The following is a 25112-nucleotide window of genomic DNA, read 5'->3' on the forward strand; positions in this document are numbered from 1 at the left end:
AACTGTTGTGCGACGGGATATAAAATTTCAGGAGGAGAAAGCCATGAAGTGTTCGCTTGAGAGGGAGCTACACTTTCATGTAGATGAGGAGCTATTAGTTCCTAAGGATGAGCTTCAGGACGTGGATCAGCGACAGGACGAGGTTCATGGAGTGGAAGAGACCACTCATGTAGCGCCAACCATCAGAGGGCGAAAGCGCTTGACAGAAGCTGAGCGACTGGCTCAAGATGCACAGAAAGTTGTAGGACCACCTACAACCCAACGCAGGCAGAGACAGTCACCTGATTGGTACACTGGATACATGGCTCTGATGAGCAAGTGTGTTGTGACTGAGCCATCCTCTTTCGAGGAAGCTGTGGAGGATCCCGCATGGGTAGACGCCATGGTGGAAGAGTATGATTATATTGTCAGAAACAGTGCATGGGAGATTGTTCCTAGACCGGAAGGGAAATCAGTGGTGGGTTCGAGATGGATCTACAAGGTCAAGCAGGCAGCTGACGGGAGTGTGGAGAAGTACAAGGCAAGATTTGTTGCCCGAGGCTTTTCACAGATAGAGGGGATCGATTATGAGGAGACCTTTGCACCTGTCGCAAGGTATTCTTCCATACGGATGATTCTTGCTCTCTCAGCGCAGATGGGATGGCACATTCATCAGATGGATGTGAAGACTGCGTTCCTCAATGGAGTCATTGAGGAGGAGGTGTACATTGAGCAGCCCGAAGGCTTTGAGGTCTTCAGCAGCGAGTCGCATGTGTGCAGGCCCAAGAGAGCGCTGTATGGGTTGAAGCAAGCACCACGTGCTTGGTACACACGGATAGATAGATATTTCACAGGACTTGGATTCTCCAAGAGCGAGGCGGATCCTAACCTATACCAGATTGTGGTGGAGGGTAAGTTGCTTATCATTGTACTGTATGTTGATGATTTGATTCTAACGGGTGATGAGCTGTTGATACTGTCATGCAAGAAGGATCTTGCTACAGAGTTTGAGATGAAGGACTTGGGCCTCCTTCACTATTTCCTAGGATTGGAAATATGGCAGCGCAGTGGTGGACTGTTTGTTTCTTAGGGCAAGTATGCTCGGGAGATACTGGAGAAGTTGAACATGCATGGCTGCAAGCCTGTTGATACTCCTCTTCCTGGAGGTTGGAGGAAGGAGGATGCCACTTTGAGAGAAGAAGTGGATGCCACTGTTTATCGACAGTTGGTGGGGTCGCTGATGTATTTGGTCAATACACGACCTGATATATGCTATGCAGTTAACCATCTTTCACAAGCTATGGTTAAGCCTACCAAGCTCTTCTGGAAGGCGGGCAAGCATGTATTGCGCTACTTGAGAGGCACATCGGGATATGGTTTGTGGTACAGACAGGAGGATGAGGTGAAGCTATGTGACTTCACGGATGCAGATTGGGCAGGGAGCCCAACGGATAGAAAGAGCACATCAGGAGGGGTCTTCAGTATTGGATCGACAGCAGTTTCTTGGTACAGCAGGAAGCAAAGATCCGTGGCACTCAGTTCAGTGGAGGCCGAGTATATGGTAGCAAGTTTGGCTGCATGCGAGGCTATATGGATGAGGAAGATCCTGGTTGGTTTGTTCGGTTCTCATTTGGATCCTACTGTGATTTACTGTGATAACCAGAGTTGCATTAAACTCTCGGCTAATCCTGTATTTCATGATAGATCTAAGCATATTGACATCAGGTACCATCATATCAGAGATTGTGTGCAGCGGAGGATCATGTTGCTTTCATACATTCCAACGGAGGATCAGGATGTTGATATTCTAACGAAGGCTCTCACCAGGAGCAAATTCGAGTACCACCGAGGCAGGATAGGGGTTGCTGATAATCCATATCTTGTCGAGAGGGAGTGTTGAGATTGCAACAAGATGATGGAGCTTAGTGAAAAGAGTCGCCTTCACTAAGTGGGCCCGTAGGCAAATTATGGCGCAAGTTCTATTTTTGATCACAGTGTGGATGATCACAGTGTGGGTGACCACAGTGTGAGTGATCACAATGTGGGTGACCAAAGTGTGGGTGACCAAAGTGTGGGTGATCAAAGTCTATTTTTAGACTGGCTGTCAAAAATAGAAAAGTCAAATATTATTGTCTCATAATAATATTTGGACTATAAACTTGATCTTATTCTCTTGGAGCACTTCAGTTTGAGCTACAGATGTGGCCCATGCAACTGTCAGAAGGAAGTACGCTTTTCTTATGAGTCAGTTGAGTTGTTGCATGCATGACTTCAGTTAGAACTCAATCAGTTGAGTTTGGTGGAGTTGATTGTGGAGTTAATGGAGTTGTGTTCAGTTTGACTTGGTTAAACTAGTTGTAGTTAGTCTAACTGCAAATAGACTAATGATGAGTTGTTAAACTAATTATTAACTCATAATACAACTATAGAATACATCAGTTAACTCAGTTGCATGTCAGTGCATGTTCAGTTCAGCAGGGACAGGTGTTAGAGAATCAGATTGCTATCAGTTGTGACTATAATTGTGCATCAGATCTTGCACAATCAAGGGATTGAGTATGCCAATGAGTTTGCTCATGTATTTGCCCAGTTTGTAGCTTCTGATCACGTCTTACACATTGTGAGTGATTCTTTGGAGGTGAAATACGAGTTTGGTAGACCATTCTCATTCATTCTTGAGCAGGTATTGAGCAGTGGAGGCAGGCAAGCAGTGGAATAGATTTGGAGATCAGATCTTAGCTGTATTGTGTGTAACAGGTGGAGCTGGTACTAGATTTCTTGTGATAAGCATTGTACTTTGTAATGTTACATGGTCTCAATCATTAATATACAGATAGTGTGGGGTTTTTAGCGAGATGCTTTCCGTGGGTTACATACTGTGTTAATGTGTGAATGCTCTTGATGTTTTATTGTTATTGATGCTGCTATATTGATGATCAATGTAGAGGAGCTTATGTATTGTGTATGTATTCCGCAATAGTACATGATCAGGATAATCTCCATTGAATATGTGTTAAATTATTCAAAATTTCTACAACTTCATGTGGCAATATGACCCTCATGGGGTTATCAATAAACTTAGACTCAGGGTCAAGTTGGGACCATACATGCACCACCCAAGACCTGACATTGAACAGTTTGCCAACCAATCTGAGTGGGTGGACAACACATTGATTGATATGGACAACACAGTTGTGGATGTGGAGAACACACTGATTGATCTTGAAAAAAAAATTGACCAGAGCTCTTTCTTGCAGGTTCCAGAATTAGGAGAACCAATGAATGTTCATCCTGTGTTAGAGACCCCGACTAATGAAGAAAAGAATCCAAATAGGAACAGGGAGGAGGCATCCAGCTTTGCCATGGAGACTACAGATGAGTTGTTTGAGCTAAAGAAAAGGCCCAAGTTGAATCATGTGTCTGAACAGGAGGAGAATATTGAATCAGTGGAAATAACTGACACTGAAACAATGGGGCAGAGGAGCAAAGATACAACTGCATCAGGTGAAACACAACAACCATCAACCTCCAACACCCAAATGATAGAGAGACAACAAAGTGTTGAGGTTTCTTCCTTTGTCAGGCTAGCTGACAGAGAAAAGGACATCAAAGACAGGTTCAAAGAGATAAAGATGAGGAATGAGAAGTTGAAGGTAGAGACATATGCCCAATACTTCAAACATAAACCACCCAACTAGAGCAGATTGATGTCAGCCTTTGACATCAAAGTAGGAAAGGTGTAGGTATCATTTATGTAGCCCACTGTTCAGCAACCAAAGACCTCAACTGATTATAAGAAGACTAATTTTGAGGTGATGACCAGGGATATTCATCCCATTGACCAAATAGAGTCCCACAAACAGGCTGGAGAAATTATTCACACCACCCTTATAGGAAAGGCCATGGCTGCCCACAAGCTACAAGATTCACTAGATAATGTGACAGCCCAGTACAAATTGGAAAAGGCCTCCTCACAGGCCAAAGATAACAGGATAAATTCATTGGAGGACTTGGTCATTGAACTTGGCCATGATCCAAGTGACATTAAGGTTGTTGAACAACTAATCAAAAAGAAGAATGAGGATATAGCAGCCCTCAAGAAACAACTTAAGTTGCCTCATTTGCAACACCCACAGACAAAGGAGGTCCTGGAGAGCCAAACCAATCATGAAGAAATGATGGACCTAGTGTTGCAACTAAATGATCAGTTAAAGGAGATGGATAAAGAATTGGATAGCTTGATTCAGCTCAAACAAGCTAGTCTTGATGATGCTCTTGCAACTATCATCCCAACAATCACCATTGTTGTACCTTCTACTTTGGTAGCATCATTGGCCCCCACTGCTCCAATGGCCACAACACTACCGGCATCTACACCAACTACATCAGCAACAGGATCTACAGCAATAGGCTCAATAGGTGATGAAGCAAATAGGTTGGTCAAGGCAATGGAAGAAATGTCCATTTAGACCACTGAGATGAATAGGCTTAAGGAGAAAGTGACCAACCTCGAGACAGATTGCAGACTTTCCCAAATCATGCACAAAGAAGAATAGTAGAAGGCCACAAGGATGACCGAAAGAATCAAAAGCCTGGAAAAGGAACTGACACTCAATGAACCTTTAGGTCAGGCTAAGGAGCAACTATGGGCCAATATCATTGACTCTGTCAATGATATTTGGCCATCCATCTAGGTTATTTTTGAACAAATTGATTTGATAAAGCAGGCTACAGAAGCCATTCAGAGGGTTAAAGCAGAACTTGGAGAGATGCCAGAGGAAGCTGCAAGGATCATTCATTTCCTCAACTCCAAGAACAAGTATGAGCTGCAAGAATTGGAGATACTGACAGAACAAGTATAATTTTAGAAGTTAAAAAGGTCCTCACCAAGAGGAATTTGATGTTGAACTTGGAGGATAAGTGCTAAACCATGCAATTGGAAATTGATAGATTCATGGTTAAATTCAAAATTTTGAGGAAAAATGGTTTACCAAATCCCTTGGTTATAAATGATAAGCTAATAACACAAGAGGATTATAATAAAAAGATCAGGGAAGTAGCCAAAGATTAGGTGAATACTTCATCCATGAAAGGTATACCTATTGGCAAAGTATTGTATCAAACATTTGAGATTTTTTTTTACCTCCAGCATGAGGTAAAACACCTTTTTATTAATAAGCCAACTTTTGCCAAGTAGACAGAGGCAGATGAGATATACAGAAAAATGCTCAATATCCAATTACCAGATGCTGAGACATGGGAAAAACTCAATGATTTACTATAGGAATACACAACAAAAATATGAAATGTACAGTGAAAAGTAAAAGAGCACAGTAAAAGGATATTGATAGGTCAACAAGGTCAAAGTGTATCAGATGAAAGGTCAAAGTAAATATAACATCCAGCATGAAGACCAAACAGCAAAGAAAATTAAAGGGAAAAAGATCAAAGATTAAAAGACAACAGAACCTAAATAACAAGGACAACAAACAACAGTTCAATAGCTGTCTCTATCTTCTTGCATGAAGATATTTCTTTCTCCTATATTAATTCGCAAGACAGTTTGGGATATTTTGTAAATTCTTTTTGTATAAATAGTTCATAGTTCAAAGTATTGAGGGTGGATTGCTATACGTTTGTAGAGTTATTTTGATATTAAACCTAAGGGTTATTGTACCAATTTTCAAGTCAACAGACTGGAGCAAGTAATAAAAAATTGCACTACAGGATTCACGAGATGAGCTATTGCAGTGAAGTATCTTCTTTGTCTGTTTTTGTTACTTTCTTATGTGTTTCATAAACTTAAATGTTATCTAAATTTGAATGAATTAACTGGAAATTTAACTCAGAATTTGTTTAAGTACACTATGTTTTGCACAGTTAATCATTTATATGTTTTCCTTTGCTATCTGGATTTGAGAACCCTTAATTGCTCTCCCATCACGTTTGACCTCTTGCATTTCTCTTCATAATCCAGCCTAGGGAACCCTTATTTGCTCCCTGGATCCGATTTGAAACCATTTCACCTCCAAGCCTTTGAGATTTGTAGTAACTCCTCTATCTTGCCCTGAAGACTATTTTTGGAACTTAATTTAGTCATGTTTGTCTGACATTTGACCCCACAGCCCAATGGTGAAAGACAACGCTTTTTCATCTAAGTGATTCCATCACCCAAATTCAAATAAAAAACCCTAGCATAATCATAACTAGCCTAAAATCAATTAACTAAGACAAAATTAAATCATAAAGAGAGAGCCCTCTCTGAGATTAGGAAGGCTAGATCCTAACCTTCAAATTTGGTTTGTGGTTATCTCTATCATTTCTTTCTTTAACAACTTCTAAAGAAATTTTGGAGTGATAAAATTATTGGTGACCATACTAGGGACTCGATCCTTAGTCTAATAAAACTTTAAGGAAACCTTAAATTTCATCTTGAGCCCCTTAAGGTCATTTTCAGAAGTTGTTTTTGAAAAATTTCATAAAAATAGTTAAAAATGTTAAAATTTTGGCTCCTAAGAAGACTCACTATACCAGGGCAAATCCAAATCCAAACCCCGCTACAATAATTGATGACCCAGATAGAATTTAAGAAAACATAAAAAGGTATAAACTCAGGCAAGTAGTAGCTAGTTATTCAAAGCAAATTCACTCCCTGAGGAGTTGTCAACTTTAGAGGAAATTCCATTTGATTTGTCATTTTCCCTCTCATTGTTTAGAACTAAATTTGAAAATGCCATTCATGAAACTTTGTTAGACCCTAATTTTTGTTAAACACACATGGGCAGCAAAGGAATCTGAAGGATAAAACATGAGAATACATTTTTATTTAAAAAGTGATATACATTTATAATACATATTGTGACCATTGGGTTCCACATCCCAATGTCTCTTGGACTCCTTTTGTCTATTCGGCTTCCACACTAACCCATTGAGGATTAGGTGTCCAACATTCCCCCCCTTAATCCGAAGGGTTATGTATGAGTCCAAGAAGAGAGCTGTAATACAAAATGTGCAAAAATGCATGGCAATAGTAGGCTAAATGTGCTCTCTGAAATGTTGGTATAAAGGGCGGTGGTTTAAGGATGAACACCAACACTGGAATGCTTAGTGCAATTCCTGGAACTATTCCAAAATTGGCAAGAAGCTGAAGTCTTCTGCTAGAGGAATTTCTCCTATCGTTTTGAAGAGGGAAACCTTCAACCATGAAAGGGAGGTCTCACCCCACATAAAAGGGAGAACTTCAACCTGAAAGGGAAGTCTCAACCTGTGATGGTTTAAGGATGACCAACAACTCTAGAATGCTTAATGCAATTCCTGGAACTCTCCCGAAACTGATAAGAAGATGAAGTCTTCTGCTAGAGGAAGTGTTCTCAATTTTGTTCCTGGAATTCTTCCGAGACTAGCAAGAAGCTGAAGTCTTCTGCTAGAGGAAGTGTCCCAGATTACCAATTGAAGGCATGTTTAGGGGCATCTTTGTCTCTCGCTACAACTCTGAAACTGGTGTGGCAGGTTATGGCTCAGGCTCGCTTGATGTGGCTTTGAAGCTTTTAGATGACCATCATTTCCCCCCCTGCCAGATACAAGGTGAGATGATGGAGAAAACTCAACTGCAAGACTGTTCAATACTCTTGAACAAGTTCTGACACGTGACTAAAATATCTTCTTGGCTATTGATGCCCATTGCCAAGAAGCGATCAATCCATGATGAATCTTTGTTCTTGCAGGACGTTTGTTTCTGAAGCATCTGTGTGAAGAATGGGTGGTTTTATGACAGTGCTTACATGGATGAAGATCAAAACAGTGATCTTTGAAATGGCCAACTCGGTCACAGTGTTGTTATTTCACAATTTGTTGTTGTTGTTGTTGTTGTTGCTGTTGCTGTGGAAGAGGGGCAGAATCTGGAACAGCTGGTGGTGAAGTGTCATGAGGAGCAGGCGAACTGTCATGAATGAATCCAACACTCTGAAACTGAATGGGCTTGGAGTAGTCTGGAATATGAAAGGACACGTCCTTGTCATATCCAAGACCAGTTCTGTGCTTGTTGTGGACAAGCTCTTCCCAAGGTCTGATGATGGGCTTGGGAAGTGCAGACTGAATTTCTGCTTTTGCACGCAAATCTGTTGTTGTATTAGGCACTGAATCTGAATTTGAAACATTATTGTCTTGCTATTTATGGGAGTCTATTTCAATCTTCTGAACAGAAATAGGTTCAGAATGATGACTCCACTATTGTAATTCTTCCTGCTGTAGTTGAGATTCAAGCTACAAAAATTCAATCTGTTCTTGTGCATATTGTAGACATGTCTGAATTTCTGAGAGAGAGCCTTTGCTGATTTGGAATGTTTCATCAACAGTAGATTGTATAAGAGTTTTCATGAACTCTAATACTTTAGTAATTGTAGCCATTTTTCTCAACACTTAGAAATGCACCACTAGAAGCTTGTTTTAGTATGAGTTGAGGTGAAAATGTACCCTAAATAATCACAATGCTTGCAACAAGATTCTAATATATCTTCATAAACATGTTAAATATTAGAGACCCATCATTCCAAGGTGCATGTATAACCAACATCGGCTTCAAAGGCTCAACGTAGCACTCAACCATCAACACAATTCAATAACAATACTATACCAATCCAAAAGACATGATTTCAACTTATAGCCTTCAACGCTATATGTGAAGAGCACCTTCAATGAACATGTAAAGACTAGGGACACATGAACCATATAACCAACACATGAACTACTATACATTCATGCTATCCAATCATATAATACAACATATAGGAGGCATATATTCTCTTCATAGGAATTCTTTTGTCACAAGTCAGCTTCAATGTACATAGAACACAAACCAATATATCTCTGCCAAAATGCAAGGATGAATATGGACTAGAACTCTTCCATTATAAAATCCTTCCCTGCTTCACTAGTCAGTAAACTTCTCAATGGAATAGGAAAGTTCTCGAAGCTGCTTTGATTGCCAACTTTGTTTAAAGCGTTCGCTACATGCTCCAAGTGTTTAGCTGCGAGAAGAGAAATCGACCCACATAGCAGAAGCACTTTTGCAGAGATCCAATTTCGTTTGATTGGAGAGTCACCGTGAAGTTGGCAGGATTCTATATTATTCAACAAAATGGGTGATATATTTGAGGATGAAAATGAGACCGCACTCACCATTGACGAGTACATAGAGAGCGTGGACGCCCAAGAATTGGAAGCCGATTTGGTATTGGGAGGAGATGAGGGGAAAGAATGCACGTATCCAAAGGGGTATATGAACAGACAGGCTGTTTTCTCATGCCTGACATGCGTCCCCCCAGGCAATGCTAGTGTATGTACAGCCTGCTCTTTAACTTGTCACGAAGGCCATGAAGTGGTAGAGTTGTGGACGAGAAGGCGATTTAGATGTGACTGTGGGAATTCAAAGTTTGGCAGTATCTCCTGTAAGCTTATTCCAGATAAAGATTCAAGTTCCACGGATGGTTCTGTTGCCCAGGATCGCAGGAAAATGCATAGATTCGAAACAACGTATCCGGAAGATGCAATCCAATAGAAACTTGCCGAACCGTCCATCCAAGAGTTTGCAGGCCAATTGGAGACCACGTCATTGTGACGCCTTCAACGCTGAATTGTAAGACAAAACAAATGTATGTGCCTCGTAAAAGCGAAGGTTCCAATCTTGTTTACAGAAGAAAAAATCCAAACCCAAAAAGGAGGGTCCACACAACGTTGAGAAGGTAGACCACAACGGAAGCTATGGGTTCACAGTTTTCAACTAACTCACAAAATGCACAAATATGTATATATATTAAATCAATATGGTTGGAAGGGCATGGAATCATAAACCAAAGTAAATGAGAGCAGGTGGAGGACAGAGGAGGTGACAGAAAATACACGCTCAGCTCATGGGGTTTGTAAAGCTCTTGTTGCACCTATTTATATAGGCAATAGGAGCCATGATGAATATAAAGCAAAGCACAACTATCCTACCAGTTCAGTTCTCCAACAAAAAGGATGGGTGCTGGCTAGATTTTCAGAGATCTCAGCTTCAACATTTGAAGATCTTGAAGTTGAAGAGCCATATTTCAATGCTCTGATACGCTAGTTACGTTGAATACTCCTTCAAGTCAATCAACAAAAAGTATTACACAGAGAGAGCTTCCTTGGGCTTCGACTCTACCAGTTTTATCCAACCTTCAATTACAAAGAGACATTAAACATGCAAATATTGCTCTGACCAACATTCAAACCAGTAACAGACCACAAAACATAGGCACGTATTGATTTTTATCTACAAAATATATGCAGGTCAGACCAACGTTGCTTCAATAATTTCTCATCACTGTAGAACCTCCATTTTGTCTCAGAGAGCAGGACTTCGGCAATTTTTAAGAAGAGGAGGGGATGAATATCATTAAGCAAACTAGAGAAATATTCGGTTTTTTTTTTTTTTATAACCGATTTCCAGAGGTCGAATCCGCTGTCGATGTCTTTGACCGTGTCTCAAGGTTTCTGAAATATTTATGGAGGGATATCAACATGAATAGGATTAGGAACAACTGCGATAATGACAACAATGAGCTGAACCTAATTATTGTATCACATGGATTGATAGCCTATGGCTTGAGTGGAGGATGTAACGTATTCAGAATTGGAGGTTACTTTCGAATCTTCTGTCAAGAACAATAAAATGGCTGCAATTCGTACTACAGAACTGGGCAAAAATACAGCTAAAATATAGCTAACAAGATTCGCTCTAAGGTAAATGTAACACACAGGCTGGGGAGAAGGTAGATTGGTCAGAGAAGAAGGAACATAAAATTATTATGGCAGAGAGCCCAGAGCGTAGAAAGGAAAATTATGCACAGCCCAGGGAGAGCAGAGGGCGCAGAGAGAAAATATGGCAAAAAAACTGATACAAGGAGTTACAAAGGCAAGAATACTAAAAATAGGACCTACTCATAAAGACCATAAAACAAATGGCTCAAAGAAATTATGCAGGGCAGGAATACACTAGCTCTGATACCATGTTAAACACACATGGGTAGCAAAGGAATCTGAAGGATAAAACATGAGAATACATTTTTATTTAACAAGTGATATACATTTATAGTACATATTATGACCGTTGGGTTCCACATCCCAAGGTCTCTTGGACTCCTTTTGTCTATTTGGCTTCCACACTAAACCATTAAGGATTAGGTGTCCAACAGTTTTATTCAACTCATTGAATAAAAAAAGGTGCCTATCCATCCAGATTTAGATAAACTTGTGTTGGAAACTTTTGACAAGTTAGGATCTTTAACCTCTACATTGATAAGCCATATAGATGATGGTTACCTTCAACAATTTGTTGAACTATTTTCCCTTACTGTTGTTGCCTCTGAAATTTCTGCACAATCTTCAAATACTATAAATACACCTTCATTTACCACCACTTCACCAATAATATCCACCACAGTCCATTCCCCTAAACCAGTTATTCATCAGCCAAACTCCTCATCTAGTTCATCTCCATCCATTTCAAGCCCTTCCTCAAGCACCACAACTTTACCCCCTGGTCAAACTAGAATCTCAGCCATGGTAGACTGATATGCACCTCTGGTTTTACCTGCACAACTCCATGCCATGCCCCAAGATTATCAAAGCAAAATCTTTTTGTTTGATGCTACTGATCAATACACTGCCCAACATCATGTGAACAAAATGACTAACTAGTTTGAGTTGCATGAGATAGATGAATCTGATGTCCAAATGAGGTTGTTTTCTCAAACATTAACTGGGGATGTTAAGAAATGGTTCAAAGCTTTACCTGCCAACCATATGGCAGACTTAGTTTCTTTTCATAGATTATTCATTGATAGATGGGAGAGAAAGAAAAACCTTGTGCAAATACTTTTTGAATATGACAACATTAGAAGAGCTCCTAATGAGTCGGTTCAAGATTATTGTACTAGGTTTAATAGCATCTACAATGCAATACTTGCTAATATTAAGCCTCCACCTGACCTAGAATTAATCAAATTCCCTGATGGTTTTGACACTGACATGTCATACCAGTTAAGGGAAAGAAACCCTGAAACATTGGAACAAATGCAAAGTAATGTTGTTAATGTAGAGGCCAACCTATTAGCCAAGAAAGCTAGAATGAGAAATGAAAAGAGAGTTGTAATTAAAGAGGAAACTTCCACTTCTAATGGAAAAATAGATAGTTTTGCAAAGAGTGTAGAGAGAATAATGGATAGATTAGAAAACATGGAAAGAAAACTCAGTGGGAGAATCAACAACCACCCCCAATAAGAAACCCCAACTTTAGGAAGAATCCTAACACTGGAAAGAATGGTATACCAGATCAGCAGATTAGGCCTCCCTTCCAGGAAAACTATGTTGAGGTTTCACAAAGGCATGAAGGAGAGGATGACACCCAAATAAACTTGTTAGGAATAAAAAATGAAGATGTTGTTTTTCTTACTCAAGAAGAATAGGAGTTGTACATGCTGCAACAATTGCAATTAGAATTTGGTGAGTCCTTTAACTTTAAACAAGGTTATGAGTCAACTATATATAAGGTTCACAAAAAGTATAGCTTAAGAAGTAAAAATAATAATGAAGCTCCCACTAAAACCTCAATCTAGACCCAAACTAAAAAGATAACAGAAGCTCCTGTCACTAAAATTTTACAAATCCTCCCTAGGGGAACACCAAAGACCTCTACCCCAAAAATTGTAGATATAACCTCTACTGAAACTCAAACTGAAACAATTACTGAAATCAATCCAAATAGCACAAATCAAAGCAAAACAGATGAAACACAGACTGAATTTCCTAGTACTAAGAAACAAGATAAAAACACATAGACTACATTTGTTAAGGAAGATCTCATCCAAACAAACAAAGCTCGGCTCCATTTCAACCTCAAAACTGAAATAGAAAAATTGAAGATATCAATTCCCTTGACCGAGTTAGTAAAGAATGAATCCTATAAATCACAGATAATTGAAACTTTAAATATAGGAGAGGGAGAAGATTTTGTCAATTTAAATGATGATCAACCTGAATTATTGTTTGGCCCTGAGGTGAATGGTACTCATCAGCACGGGGGAATCCCTCCTTTCTACATTAGCCTGAACATTCATGACAAAATATTACATAATACTATGTTAGACTCAGGGGCATCCCATAACTTGATGCCAAAAGCAATCATAGAGAGACTAAACTTAGACATTACCAGACCATATAAGACGCATTTTCCTTTGACTCTAGCCAAGTTAAATGCCTTGGTTTGATCAAGGATTTATGTGTAACTCTAGTCCAGTGCCCAGCAAAGAGTATTGTGATGGACATAGTAGTTGCAAACATCCCACCCAAATATGGAATGCTATTATCTCACTCATGGGGAGAAAAATTGCAGGGATCCTTGCAGTTAGACATGTCATATGCCACCATATCTGTTTTTGGCCAAAAAAGGAAATTGTATAGAGAGACCTTGATGAAATACATGGTGAGTAGTGCAGAAAAACCACAAAACTTTCCTATATACTCCATGCATTCTGATATGGACTCTTTCATCTTGTACAATTTAGACCATGACAAAAAGGAAATCACAACTGAAGAACTAAAATACAAAACAACTGACACTGAAAACATTTTTCATGAGTCCCTATGGCATTTGGATTTTGATGGATCTGTGAATAGGTTAGGGGCAGGAGCAGGAGTGTGGATCCACAATATGGAGAATAATCATGCCGAAGGTCATGCATTTAGGTTAAATTTTAAATGCACAAATAACATGGCAGAGTATGAAGCTCTGATCTTAGGATTACAAATGGTTAGAAAACTTGGAGCTAAGATATTTTCTATACTTGGGGACTCAAAATTGATTATTAAACAAATTAATGGTGAATACTCTATAAACAATCCCAGATTGAGTTAATATAGAGAGATTGTCCTAGATTTGATCAAAGACCTTCTGGAAACAAATTTTGCTTCCATTCCTAGAAAATAGAATATGCAGACCCACAGTCTGGCTACTTTTGCTAGTACCTGCAAAATGCCCTTTCAGCCCAACCATCAGTACACTGCAGAAGTGAGACATAGGCCTATCATACCAAACAATTTGAAGTATTGGCAGATTTTCTCACAGGATTCCCAAATTTATAACTTCATGAATGCTGAAGGTGAGTTTCAGAATTGTAATATAGATACACACTGTACAATAGACAATGACATAGATAGTGACATAGATGTAAATATTTTAGAAATAGGTAAACCCAATAATTTCACTAAATTAGAAGTAGATAACTTAGAAAATGTAGAAATAGAGGAAATAATGAATGATGATCCTGAAATTCTTAATCTTAAAAATATTTTTTTTCCCAAGGGATTAGTCCCCTTGGAAGATTTGTTTGATTCCAACGATGTAGCTAGGAAGCCGAAAATGGAGCCTTTGAGAACAGATAAAGAAGAATGTAACATAGGAACTGAAGAAAAAACTAAACTCATTAAATTATCAAAATCCTTACCTCCAGATGAAAAGGTTAAATACATAAATTTGTTTAAAGAGTTTCAAGATGTATTTGCATGGAGTTACGAAGACCTAAAATCTTATGACACCAGCATAATTCAGCACAAGATACCTATCAAAGAGGATCATAAGCATTTTAAACAGAAACTTAGGAGAATTAATCCAGTTCTTATGCCATCTATTGAGAAAGAAGTTAAAAGAATGTATGATGCCCAAATTATAGCTCCCATTAGATACTCAGATTGGGTTTCAAACTTATTCACTACTAGGAAGAAAACTAGAGAAATTAGACTTTGTGTTGATTTCAGAAAATTAAACAAGGTCTCATTAAAAGACAACTATCCTCTACCAAAAATGGACCATGTCCTTTAGATGGTAGTAGGCTCATCCAAAATTTCGCTACTTGGTGGATTTTCTGGATATAACCAGATCTAAGTTCAACCAGAGGACCAAGCCAAAACTGCATTTACTACTCCTTAGGGTACCTTCATGTATTTGAAGATGCCTTTTGGATTAATGAACACAGGAGAAACATATCAAAGAGATATGGATATAGCTTTTTCCAAGGAGATCCATGATTTCTTAGTGGTTTACCAAGATGACATCACAATATTTTCTAAATCTGATAATGAACACCTAGATCACCTAAGAAGAGTTTTCATTAAATGTAGGAAATTTGGTATTTCCTTAAATCCCAAAAAGACACTCTTTGTTTTAGAAGAAGGAAAAATGTTGGGACATATAATATCCAAAGATGGAATTAGAATATATTCTGCTAGAATAGAGGAAATCTTGACCATCACCCATCCTAGAAACATCAAAGAATTGCAGTCATTTTTAGGAAAAATTAATTTTCTTACGAGATTCATTTCAAATTTAGCAGAATTGATTAGAGAACTAAATAACATGTTAAGAAAAGATTCAGCACATAAATGGACAGTGGAGGAAAAATAGTCCTTTGAAGCCATCAAGGAAGCCCTAACCAAAACTCTAGTCCTTATAAGTCCTGATTTTCAGAAAAATTTTATAATTTTTTCTTTTGCTTCAGAACACACTATTGCAGCAATCTTGTTGCAAAAGAATGACTAGGGATATGAACAACCAATTGCATTTTTTAGTAAATCCTTAAGAGATGCCACACTCAAATACAACATAATGGAAAAACAATCACTAGCTTTAGTAAAGGCTATCAAAGATTTTAGGGTATATATTTTGTATTCTCACATAATTGCTTATGTTCCAAACTCAGTGGTAAAGGACATTTTGACACAAAATGGTCCTGAAGGAAAGAGAGGCAAATGGATTGCCACTATTTTGGAATATGACATAGAAATAAAGCCCATTAAACTTATCAAAGGCCATGGTTTAGCCAAACTCATGGTTGAATCGAACTGTCAGGCCCTAGATATAAATTTCATTGGTGCCCTTGATGATCAGGAAGAGATGGTGACTCCACAGATCAGTGAACCTTTTACTGATTCACCTTGGTATGTAGATATCATATTTGTATTACTAAACTTACAAGCTCCTCTTGGTTTAACAAGAACTAAAGCTAGATTTTTGAAAATGAAGTCATTAAAATATTGTATCATAGATAATGCTTTGTTTTGGAAAGACAATGGTGGTATTCTAATCATGCAAGAATTTCATGCAGGGGATTGTGGAGGACACTTATATTAGAAAACTACTGCTGACAAAATTCTGAGGGTTGGTTTCTACTGGCCCACTCTTTTTACAAATGTTAAGAAACATGTGACTTCTTGTCATAAGTGCCAAATATTTGAGGGAAAGAGAAAGCTTTTACCCCTGCCTCTCAAACCAATCTCCACAGAAATGCCATTTCAACAATGGGGGTTAGATTTCATTGGAGAAATACACCTAGCCTCATCAGCTCAGCATAAATGGATTTTGACAGCCACTGATTACTTCACCAAGTGGATAGAAGCCATCCCTTCTAGACAAGCCACAGACATTGTCATTATCTCATTCCTAGAAAATAATATCCTGTCAAGATTTGGATGCCCCCAAAAGCTCATCACTGATAACGCAACTACTTTTAAATCCAAGAAAATGGTAGACTTTTGTAACAAATATCACATCACCCTTGGCCATTCCATTGCCTATTACCCTCAAGGTAATGGACTTGCAGAATCCTCTAAAGAAAGCCTAGTCAATATCATTAAGAAATTACTGGAAGACAACAAAAAGACATGGAACAAAAAGTTGGTCAATGCCCTATGGGCAGATAGACTAACTACTAAGAAGTCAATTGGTACATCTCCTTATCAACTGGTATATGGAATGGATGTTGTTTTTCCATCATCTTTAGGAGTACCAGTGATGAAGATCATCCAGGAATTATAGGTGGAACCAAATGATATCCAGAGAAGGATAAATCAGACCATACACTTGCAGCAGACCAGAGAAGAAGTATATGTAAAATCACAAGTAATCCAGGACAAAATCAAAAAGATATTTGATAAAAAGACCAAAGCTAATGATTTTTACATAGGTGATAAAGTTCTTAAGTGGGATTCAAGAAGAGAAGACAAGGGCAAACATGGAAAATTTGACTTCTTATGGCAAGGCCCTTATGTCATTTATGGTTACAGAGGTAACAATGCTTTTTTCTTGAGAGAGATAGATGGATCAGATCTACCGGGAGGACCTGTCAATGGTAGAATGTTGAAGCATTATGTATCCACAGATTAACAATAGTTCACTTTACTTTGATCATTGTACATAACATTGCAGAGTTTAGATTGGATTGGATGGTGATCTTTTGAAGTTGAAGCCCAGAGAGAAGGCCCTGAGCTTTGAAGGTTTCACCATCATAAGTATGAATAAGGCAGAAATCATAGAAGAACAGTTTACAGGGTAACTGCAGTCACAATTCAAAGGCTATTGATCTTAAAGTTCTTGACATTTCACCAGGAAATGCCATCCCCATGTGGAGCCACTGTTAGGGTCCTATAATAATAGGATTCATAATTTTGAATTGGCTATGGTTAGTCTTGTAATATTGTACATACTTTTGCTTTCTACAAAATGTTTTCCATATTAAAAATTAAAAAAATGTAAAGAGGGTATGTCCTAAAAGAAATATCAAAGGACAAAATGAATAAGAAAATATCCAAAAAGTAAAAATTATGAACCCCAAACAAAAACAGATCATGAAAGTGTGCAAATTCAAGTGCCACTACTTTTACTTTACTGTGCAAAATAATGGTTGTGTGCAGCTTGTCATAAATTCCACAACCCATGATAGTCAAACTATTTAATCTTTACTAGTTCATGTTTTAAATTTCATTTTTATAGATAGAGAATAAAGATCTTGTCAAACTTTTTAATCTTGCCAGATCAGTAGTTAGATAGAGAAATAAAATGTGCTCATAAGCTTAATCTAAGCCATTGGAAGTTATAAAGTTAGAATTAGATAGTTTACTTGTCAAAAGAAAAGGAAAGAAAGGGTCTGCTAGCCTAAATGCACCCAATAAAATGAAGAAAAAATGTTAGGATAAGTAAAGGGTAGGTAGAAGAAAGGTTGCAGAAGTACAAGACTGTTAAAGAATAAGCACATTTATCATGCTTAATCCTATGTTTCAGTGTGCAGGAGCAGTTATGAAAGTAAAATGATGTTCACAAGCTGATTTAATTAACTTCCCATCATTTCATTTCATCCCCCACTACATACTTACTAATTTCCCCATTATCCCATCATTTCTTATGAATGTACCATTTTCCCTTCATTTTGACCCTTACCCCTTGGTTTCACACATTTCCCTAGCAAATTACCCTCCAAAGGTCATCCCCCTACCCTAAAACCCCTTTCCCTAGTGTGAAACCCACTTCCCATTGAAAAAAATAGTCACATTCCCCTTTATTAATTTCCATAAAAACCTATAAAAACCCTTATCCTAAGTTTAATTCCCCCCCCGGGCATTATTTAATTAACTCCCTGACATAAATCCTTTTAACCCACCACCCTTGGTGCGGTTAAGAAACCCCGCCACATTCAACCCTGGTCCCACTTTATTAATCCCGCTCATTGTATTTTAATCCCCACTTTATTCATTAATTAATTACAGTTAGTTGTAATTAATCCCCCGGGCCCCATAAATCTCCACCCCTATTCCCTCCGTGCAATTTTACTACGTGACAGCCATTAGATCTTTCACCCTCAGATCTGACGACATGCATCCATATTGCGCTCATCCCCTCTCCTACCTTTACTAGCCCGAGAGTGCACTAGATTCACAGTTTTGATCGGGCCCCATTTTTCTACGTGGCAGCACTAGGCGAAATCACGTGTTCTCGAGGAAATACTGCCTGACTGCCAAAAATGGTGTGATGGCCCCTACAACTGCCTCCTTGCCAAAAGCTAAACCATCCACTGTTCATTATGAATTCCGAGCCAAAATCTAACCATTGCTAGTTAAAAGGCCGAAGAAGCCCATTTCAACTCTTTTCACTCATTTGCACTGTGAAAGCTGCTTAAGCCTTCCTGTGACACCCTGAGCCTCTGCAACCCAATTTGACTATTTATTACCTTCCAAACACACTTTGGATGCCCAATTCAGCCATCCAATGCACATATAAAGCAACCGCACCCTCTATAGCCACCATTGAAACCAGTTTGCAGCCTATACCATCAATTCCAGGTATTTTTGAGAAAAAACCAGAACGACCCTCTCAATTTTAAAACTTACAATTATTTCAAATATTAATTAATTTAATTTAATTTAATTTAATTTCCCTGAATTTGAGAGTATTTCCACCCGAATACCTAAACCCCTATTCTGAAAACTGCAAATCACCCTTTTACTCCACCAAAGTTTTCAAAGTTTCACTTCTACAGCCTGTATAAGCCTAATTCACACATTTCCCCCTAAAAAATGGCTACCCAGACCTCTTTGGACGTGAGACCTATGTCAACCCCTCACCTAGACATTGACCATCTGACACTAGCAGATAGGGATTTCCAAATAAAAGACACTGCTACTCCAACCCACCTTCTGAAGCTCCACTGTTGGAGTAAGGATAGATTTCTAAACCATGCAGATGACATTCACCTTTTGGAATCCAATTTACCCAAATACCTTTCCCAGAAGTTCACCCATTCCCTGATATTGTACATTTTTGTCATGCCTGTTATATCCCCAGCCAAAGGGCTATTGTCGCCCCAAATCAGCAGTTTTTATTCATCATTACACCAGAATCTATCAACCAAATGCTACAAATCTAGGCTAGCACTAATCAGACCCCTCTATCCATTGGAGACCTGTTGGACTTATATGTCACGTTGGACCTGGTTAAGATAAGTCAAATCTTCCAGACTTTCATCATTGAATACCGCCATACTCCTACAGATACCCCACCCTATGCTGTCACCATTTTCTCAGAAACTGGCAGACACATTATCACCATGCTCTCATGCATCCTAGCATACACTTCAGATGAGCATGTGGATGAGGTCATCCTGGCCTTCTTTTCCATTTTTACTCCAGGCAAGCCTCCTACTATCGTGTACAATTATGCTCAGTTCATCGTAGACAGAATGCATGAACAATGCACCAGACTGCCCACTGAAAGAGTTTTCAAATACTCTTCAGTGTTGTTTTATATGTTTTTGTAGTACCAAACAGATAAGTTCCTTGTAAGTATCCAGAAGTTGGACACCAAGGGAAAGGAGAGATTAGTGGTCTACTAGACACCCTTTGTCCAAAAAATTTCCATAGAATTTACTTACAAAGACTTCATAGACTTATTTGTGTACCCAATCATGAACATACTGACCGGTAACACTCAACCTAGGATCAGCCAAGAGATCAAAAGGGTGCTACAATTGGCTAAGAACAACAAGGTGGGAGACTGGTACTTGTACCAGAACCACACTGAAATCAGAGTTTATGGATGCCAATTAGCCCCCTATAAGTTGCCCAAATACCTCCCTATGAGGATATTTTCACTTGAGTACTTCAGACAAATCATCAACTCTGATGAGGTCCACTTCCTATCTGCTAGGAAGAAAACCCAGTTCAAGATGAAAAACCAATTGGGCCCATTCATTTGCAATAACAGAGAGGCTGGACTAGAGGCTGACAAAATACTACAGCAGATGAAATTCAGCAACAGCTTCATGTGGCAGTATGACCCTCATGGGGTTATAAATAAACTTAGACTCAGGGTCAAGTTGGGACCATACATCCACCACCCAAGACCTAACATTGAATAGTTTTCCAACCAATCTGAGTGGGTGGAAAACACATTGATTGATATGGACATCACAATTGTGGATGTGGAGAACACACTGATTGATCTTGAAAAACAATTTGACCAGAGCTCTTTCCTGTAGGTTCCAGAATTAGGAGAACCAATGAATGTTCATCCTGTGTTACAGACCCCGGCCAATGAAGAAAATAATCCAAAGAGGAATAGGGAGGAGGCATCCAGCTCTGCCATGGAGACTACAGATGAGCTGTTTGAGCTAAGGAAAAGGCCCAAGTTGAATCCTGTGTCTGAACAGGAGGAGAATATTGAATCAGTGGAAATAATTGACACTAAAACAATGGGGCAGAGGAGCAAAGATACAGCTGCATCAGGTGAAACACAGCAGCCATCAACCTCCAACACCCAAATGATAGAGAGACAACAAAGTGTTGAGGTTTCTTCCTTTGTCAGGCCAGTTGACAGAGAAAAGGACATCAAAGATAGGTTCAAAGAGATAAAGATGAGGAATGAGAAGTTGAAGGCAGAGACATATTCCCAATACTTCAAACATACACGACCCAACCAGAGCAGATTGATGCCAACCTTTGACATCAAAGCGGGAAAGATGCAGGTATCATTTCTGCAACCCACTGTTCAGCAACCAAAGACGTCAGTTGATTATAAGAAGACTAATTTTGAGGTGATGGCCAAGGGATATTCATCCCATTGACCAAATAGAGTTCCACAAACAGGCTGGAGAAATGATTTACACCACCCTTACAAGAAAGGCCATGGCTTCCCACAAGCTGCAAGATTCACTGGATAATGTGACAGCCCAGTACAAATTGGAAAAGGCCTCCTCACAGGCCAAAGATAATAGGATAAATTCATTGGAGGACTTGGTCATTGAACTCGGCCATGATCCAAGTGACATTAAGGCTACTAAACAGCTGATCAAAAAGAAGAATGAGGATATAACAGCCCTCAAGAAACAACTTAAGCTGCCTCATTTGCAACACCCACAAACAAAGGAGGTCTTGGAGATCCAAACAAATCATGAAGAAATGATGGACCTAGTGCTGCAACTGAATGATCAGTTAAAGGAGATGGAGAAAGAATTGGATAGATTGATTCAGCTCAAACAAGCTAGTCTTGATGATGCTCTTGCAACTGTCATCCCAACAGTTACCATTGTTGTACCTTCTACTTTGGAAACATCATTGGCCCCCACTGCTCCAATGGCCACAACACTATCAACATCTACACCAACTACATTAGCAACAGGATCTACAACAATAGGCTCAACGGTTGTGAAGCAAACAGGTTGGTCAAGGAAATGGAAGAAATGTCCATTCAGACCACTGACATGAAGGAGAAAGTGACCAGCCTGGAGACAGATTGTAGACTTGCCCAAATCATGCACAAATAAGAACAGCAGAAGGCCACAAGGATGACCGAAAGAATCAAAACCCTGGAAAAGGAACTGACACTCAATGAACCTTTAGGTCAAGCTAAGGAGCAACCGTGGGCCAATACCATTGACTTTGTCAATGATATTTGGCCATCCATCCAGGTTATTTTTGAACAAATTGATTTGATAAAGCAGTCTACAGAATCCATTCAGAGGGTTAAAGTAGAACTTGGAGATATGCTAGAGGAAGCTACAAGGATCATTCATTTCCTCAACTCCAAGAACAAGTATGAGCTGCAAGAATTGGAGATACTTGACAGAACAGGTACAATTTTGGAAGTTAAAAAGGTCCTCACCAAGAGGAATTTGATGTTGAACTTGGAGGATAAGTGCCAAACCATGCAACTGGCAATTGACAGATTCATGGTTAAATTCGAAATTTTGAGGAAAAAGGGTTTACCAAATCCCTTGGTTATAAATGATAAGCTAATGACACAAGAGGATTATAATAAAAAGATCAGGGAAGTAGCCAAAGATCAGGTGAATACTTCATCCATGAAAGGTATACCTACTAGCAAAGTATTGTATCAAACATTTGAGAATTTGTTTTACCTCCAGCATGAGGTAAAACACCTTTTTATTAATAAGCCAACTTTTGCCAAGTATACAGAGGCAGATGAGATATACAGAAAAATGCTCAATATCCAATTACCAGATGTTGAGACATGGGAAAAACTCAATGATTTACTGTAGGAATACACAGTAAAAATATGAAATGTACAGTAAAAAGTAAAAGAGCACAGTAAAAGGATATTGACAGGTCAGCAAGGTCAAAGTGTATCAGATGAAAGGTCAAAGTAAATATAACATCCAACGTGAAGACCAAACAGTAAAGCAGATTAAAGGGCAAAAGATCAAAGATTAAAAGACAACAAAACCTAAATAATAGGGACAACAAACAGTAGTTCAATAGCTGTCTCTATCTTCTTGCATGAATATATTTCTTTCTCCTAGATTAATTCCCAAGGCAGTTTGGGATATTTTGTAAATTCTTTTTGTATAAATACTTCATAGTTCAAAGTATTGAGGGTGGATTGCTATACATTTGTAGAGTTATTTTGATCTTAAACCTAAGGGTTATTGTACCAATTTTCAAGTCAACAGACTGGAGCAAGTAATAAAAAGATTGCACTACAGTGTTCATGAGATGCGCTATTGCTGTGAAGTATCTTCTTTGTCTGATTTTGTTACTTTTTTATGTGTTTCATAAAATTAAATGTTATCTAAATTTGAATGAATTAACTGGAAATTTAATTCAGAATTTGTTTAAGTACACTCTGTTTTTCACAGTTAATCATTTATATGTTTTCCTCTGATATCCAGATTTGAGAACCCTTAAATATTCTCCCATTCCATTTGACCTTTTGCATTTCTCTTCATAATCTGGCCTAGGAAACCCTTAATTGCTCCCTAGATCCTTTTTGAAACCATTTCACCATCAAGCCTTTGAGATCTGTAGTAACTCCTCTATCTTGCCCTGTAGACATTGTTTTTAGAACTTAATCCAGTCCTATTTGTCTGACATTTGACTCCATAGCCCAATGGTAAAAGACAACCCTTTTTCATCTAAGTAAGTGATCCCACCACCTAGATTCAAATAAAAAACCCCAACACAATCATAACTAGCCTAAAATCAATTAACTAAAACAAAGTTAAATGATAAAGAGAGAGCCCTCTCCAAGATTAGGAAGGCTAGATCTTGATCTCCAAAGTTGGTTTGTGGTTACCTCTATCATTTCTTTCTTTAACAACTTCTAAAGAAATTTTGGAGTGATAACACAAACCACACTTAAGATGCTACAAAGGCTGATTTTGAAATCAACTTAAATTGATCTATTGATGCTTAAAGGAAAACGAAATCTCAATGAAATTATCTGAGTTTATAAATGAAATCAAATTGTTGTCACATTGCTATGAAATCAATCCCTATGCTACTGTACTTGGAATGGAAATTGAACCTATCCTATCATCTCAGAATAAAACTAAATTATCCTGTGATATCTAAATGACTCAAATCGATGCTATTTTATAAATTGAATCAAATCATGCCAGAAATGCTCTGAATTAAATCACAATGATTGAAATCAATCACACAACTTGAACTATACAATCATTGCTTGAACTAAATAACACTGCTTGAAATAAATCACACAATTTAAATTTCGAAAACGAACAACACAATACCTATTGCTACCAGGCACGAATTCATTGCAACTGCAGTCAATACCCTTCAAACCATAAATAATTCACTCAACTAATCTCTAAACCATAAATCAATCACTCGAACACACATGAGGAAATCCATATTCAAAACCATGCCATACATCATAGTTTATATACATAAGCGTATAGAAATCATTCCATATAAACTCAAAAATCACTTATGTTACTATATCATGAATGCTCCAATTACAAATGTGAATATGCTTTGCTTTAATAAAAGGAACAAAGTATGACTCTGTATTAAAACATGAGCATGGGCTATGTAATGAATTGGAAATCTGCAAACTCAAGAAAACAATCCTTCAATCATTCGATTTGTAATGAAACAATAACTAAATGATTGAAAATCGAACCACACATACTATGAAATCACATAAGAAATGTTTGCAAGTGTAACTCAATGAAAGCTTATACTATTAAATCACACACACCTAATTATCCTACCTATTAATCAAGCTTGTTTCCAGAGGCGTTGGGCCCTCCCACACCTAGAGTAAGCTAACTTACTGCAGTAAAAGAGAGATTTAAAGCATTAAAAACTTGACTCACAATCAACCATGCTGGCAAATTCTCTGGTTCACAACTTGTAAACAACCATATATATATAACTTCATAACGGAGTCTTGAAAACCAAATTACATAGATCATTGTATGTCTTGCTAACAACTAGCACTGTACTCTATTACATTGACCTTTAAAGGC

Source organism: Pinus tabuliformis, chromosome X (assembly GCF_031772625.1).
Source record: "Pinus tabuliformis cultivar Carrire ecotype Pingquan chromosome X, CPIR1, whole genome shotgun sequence".
Taxonomy (NCBI): Eukaryota; Viridiplantae; Streptophyta; class Pinopsida; order Pinales; family Pinaceae; genus Pinus; species Pinus tabuliformis.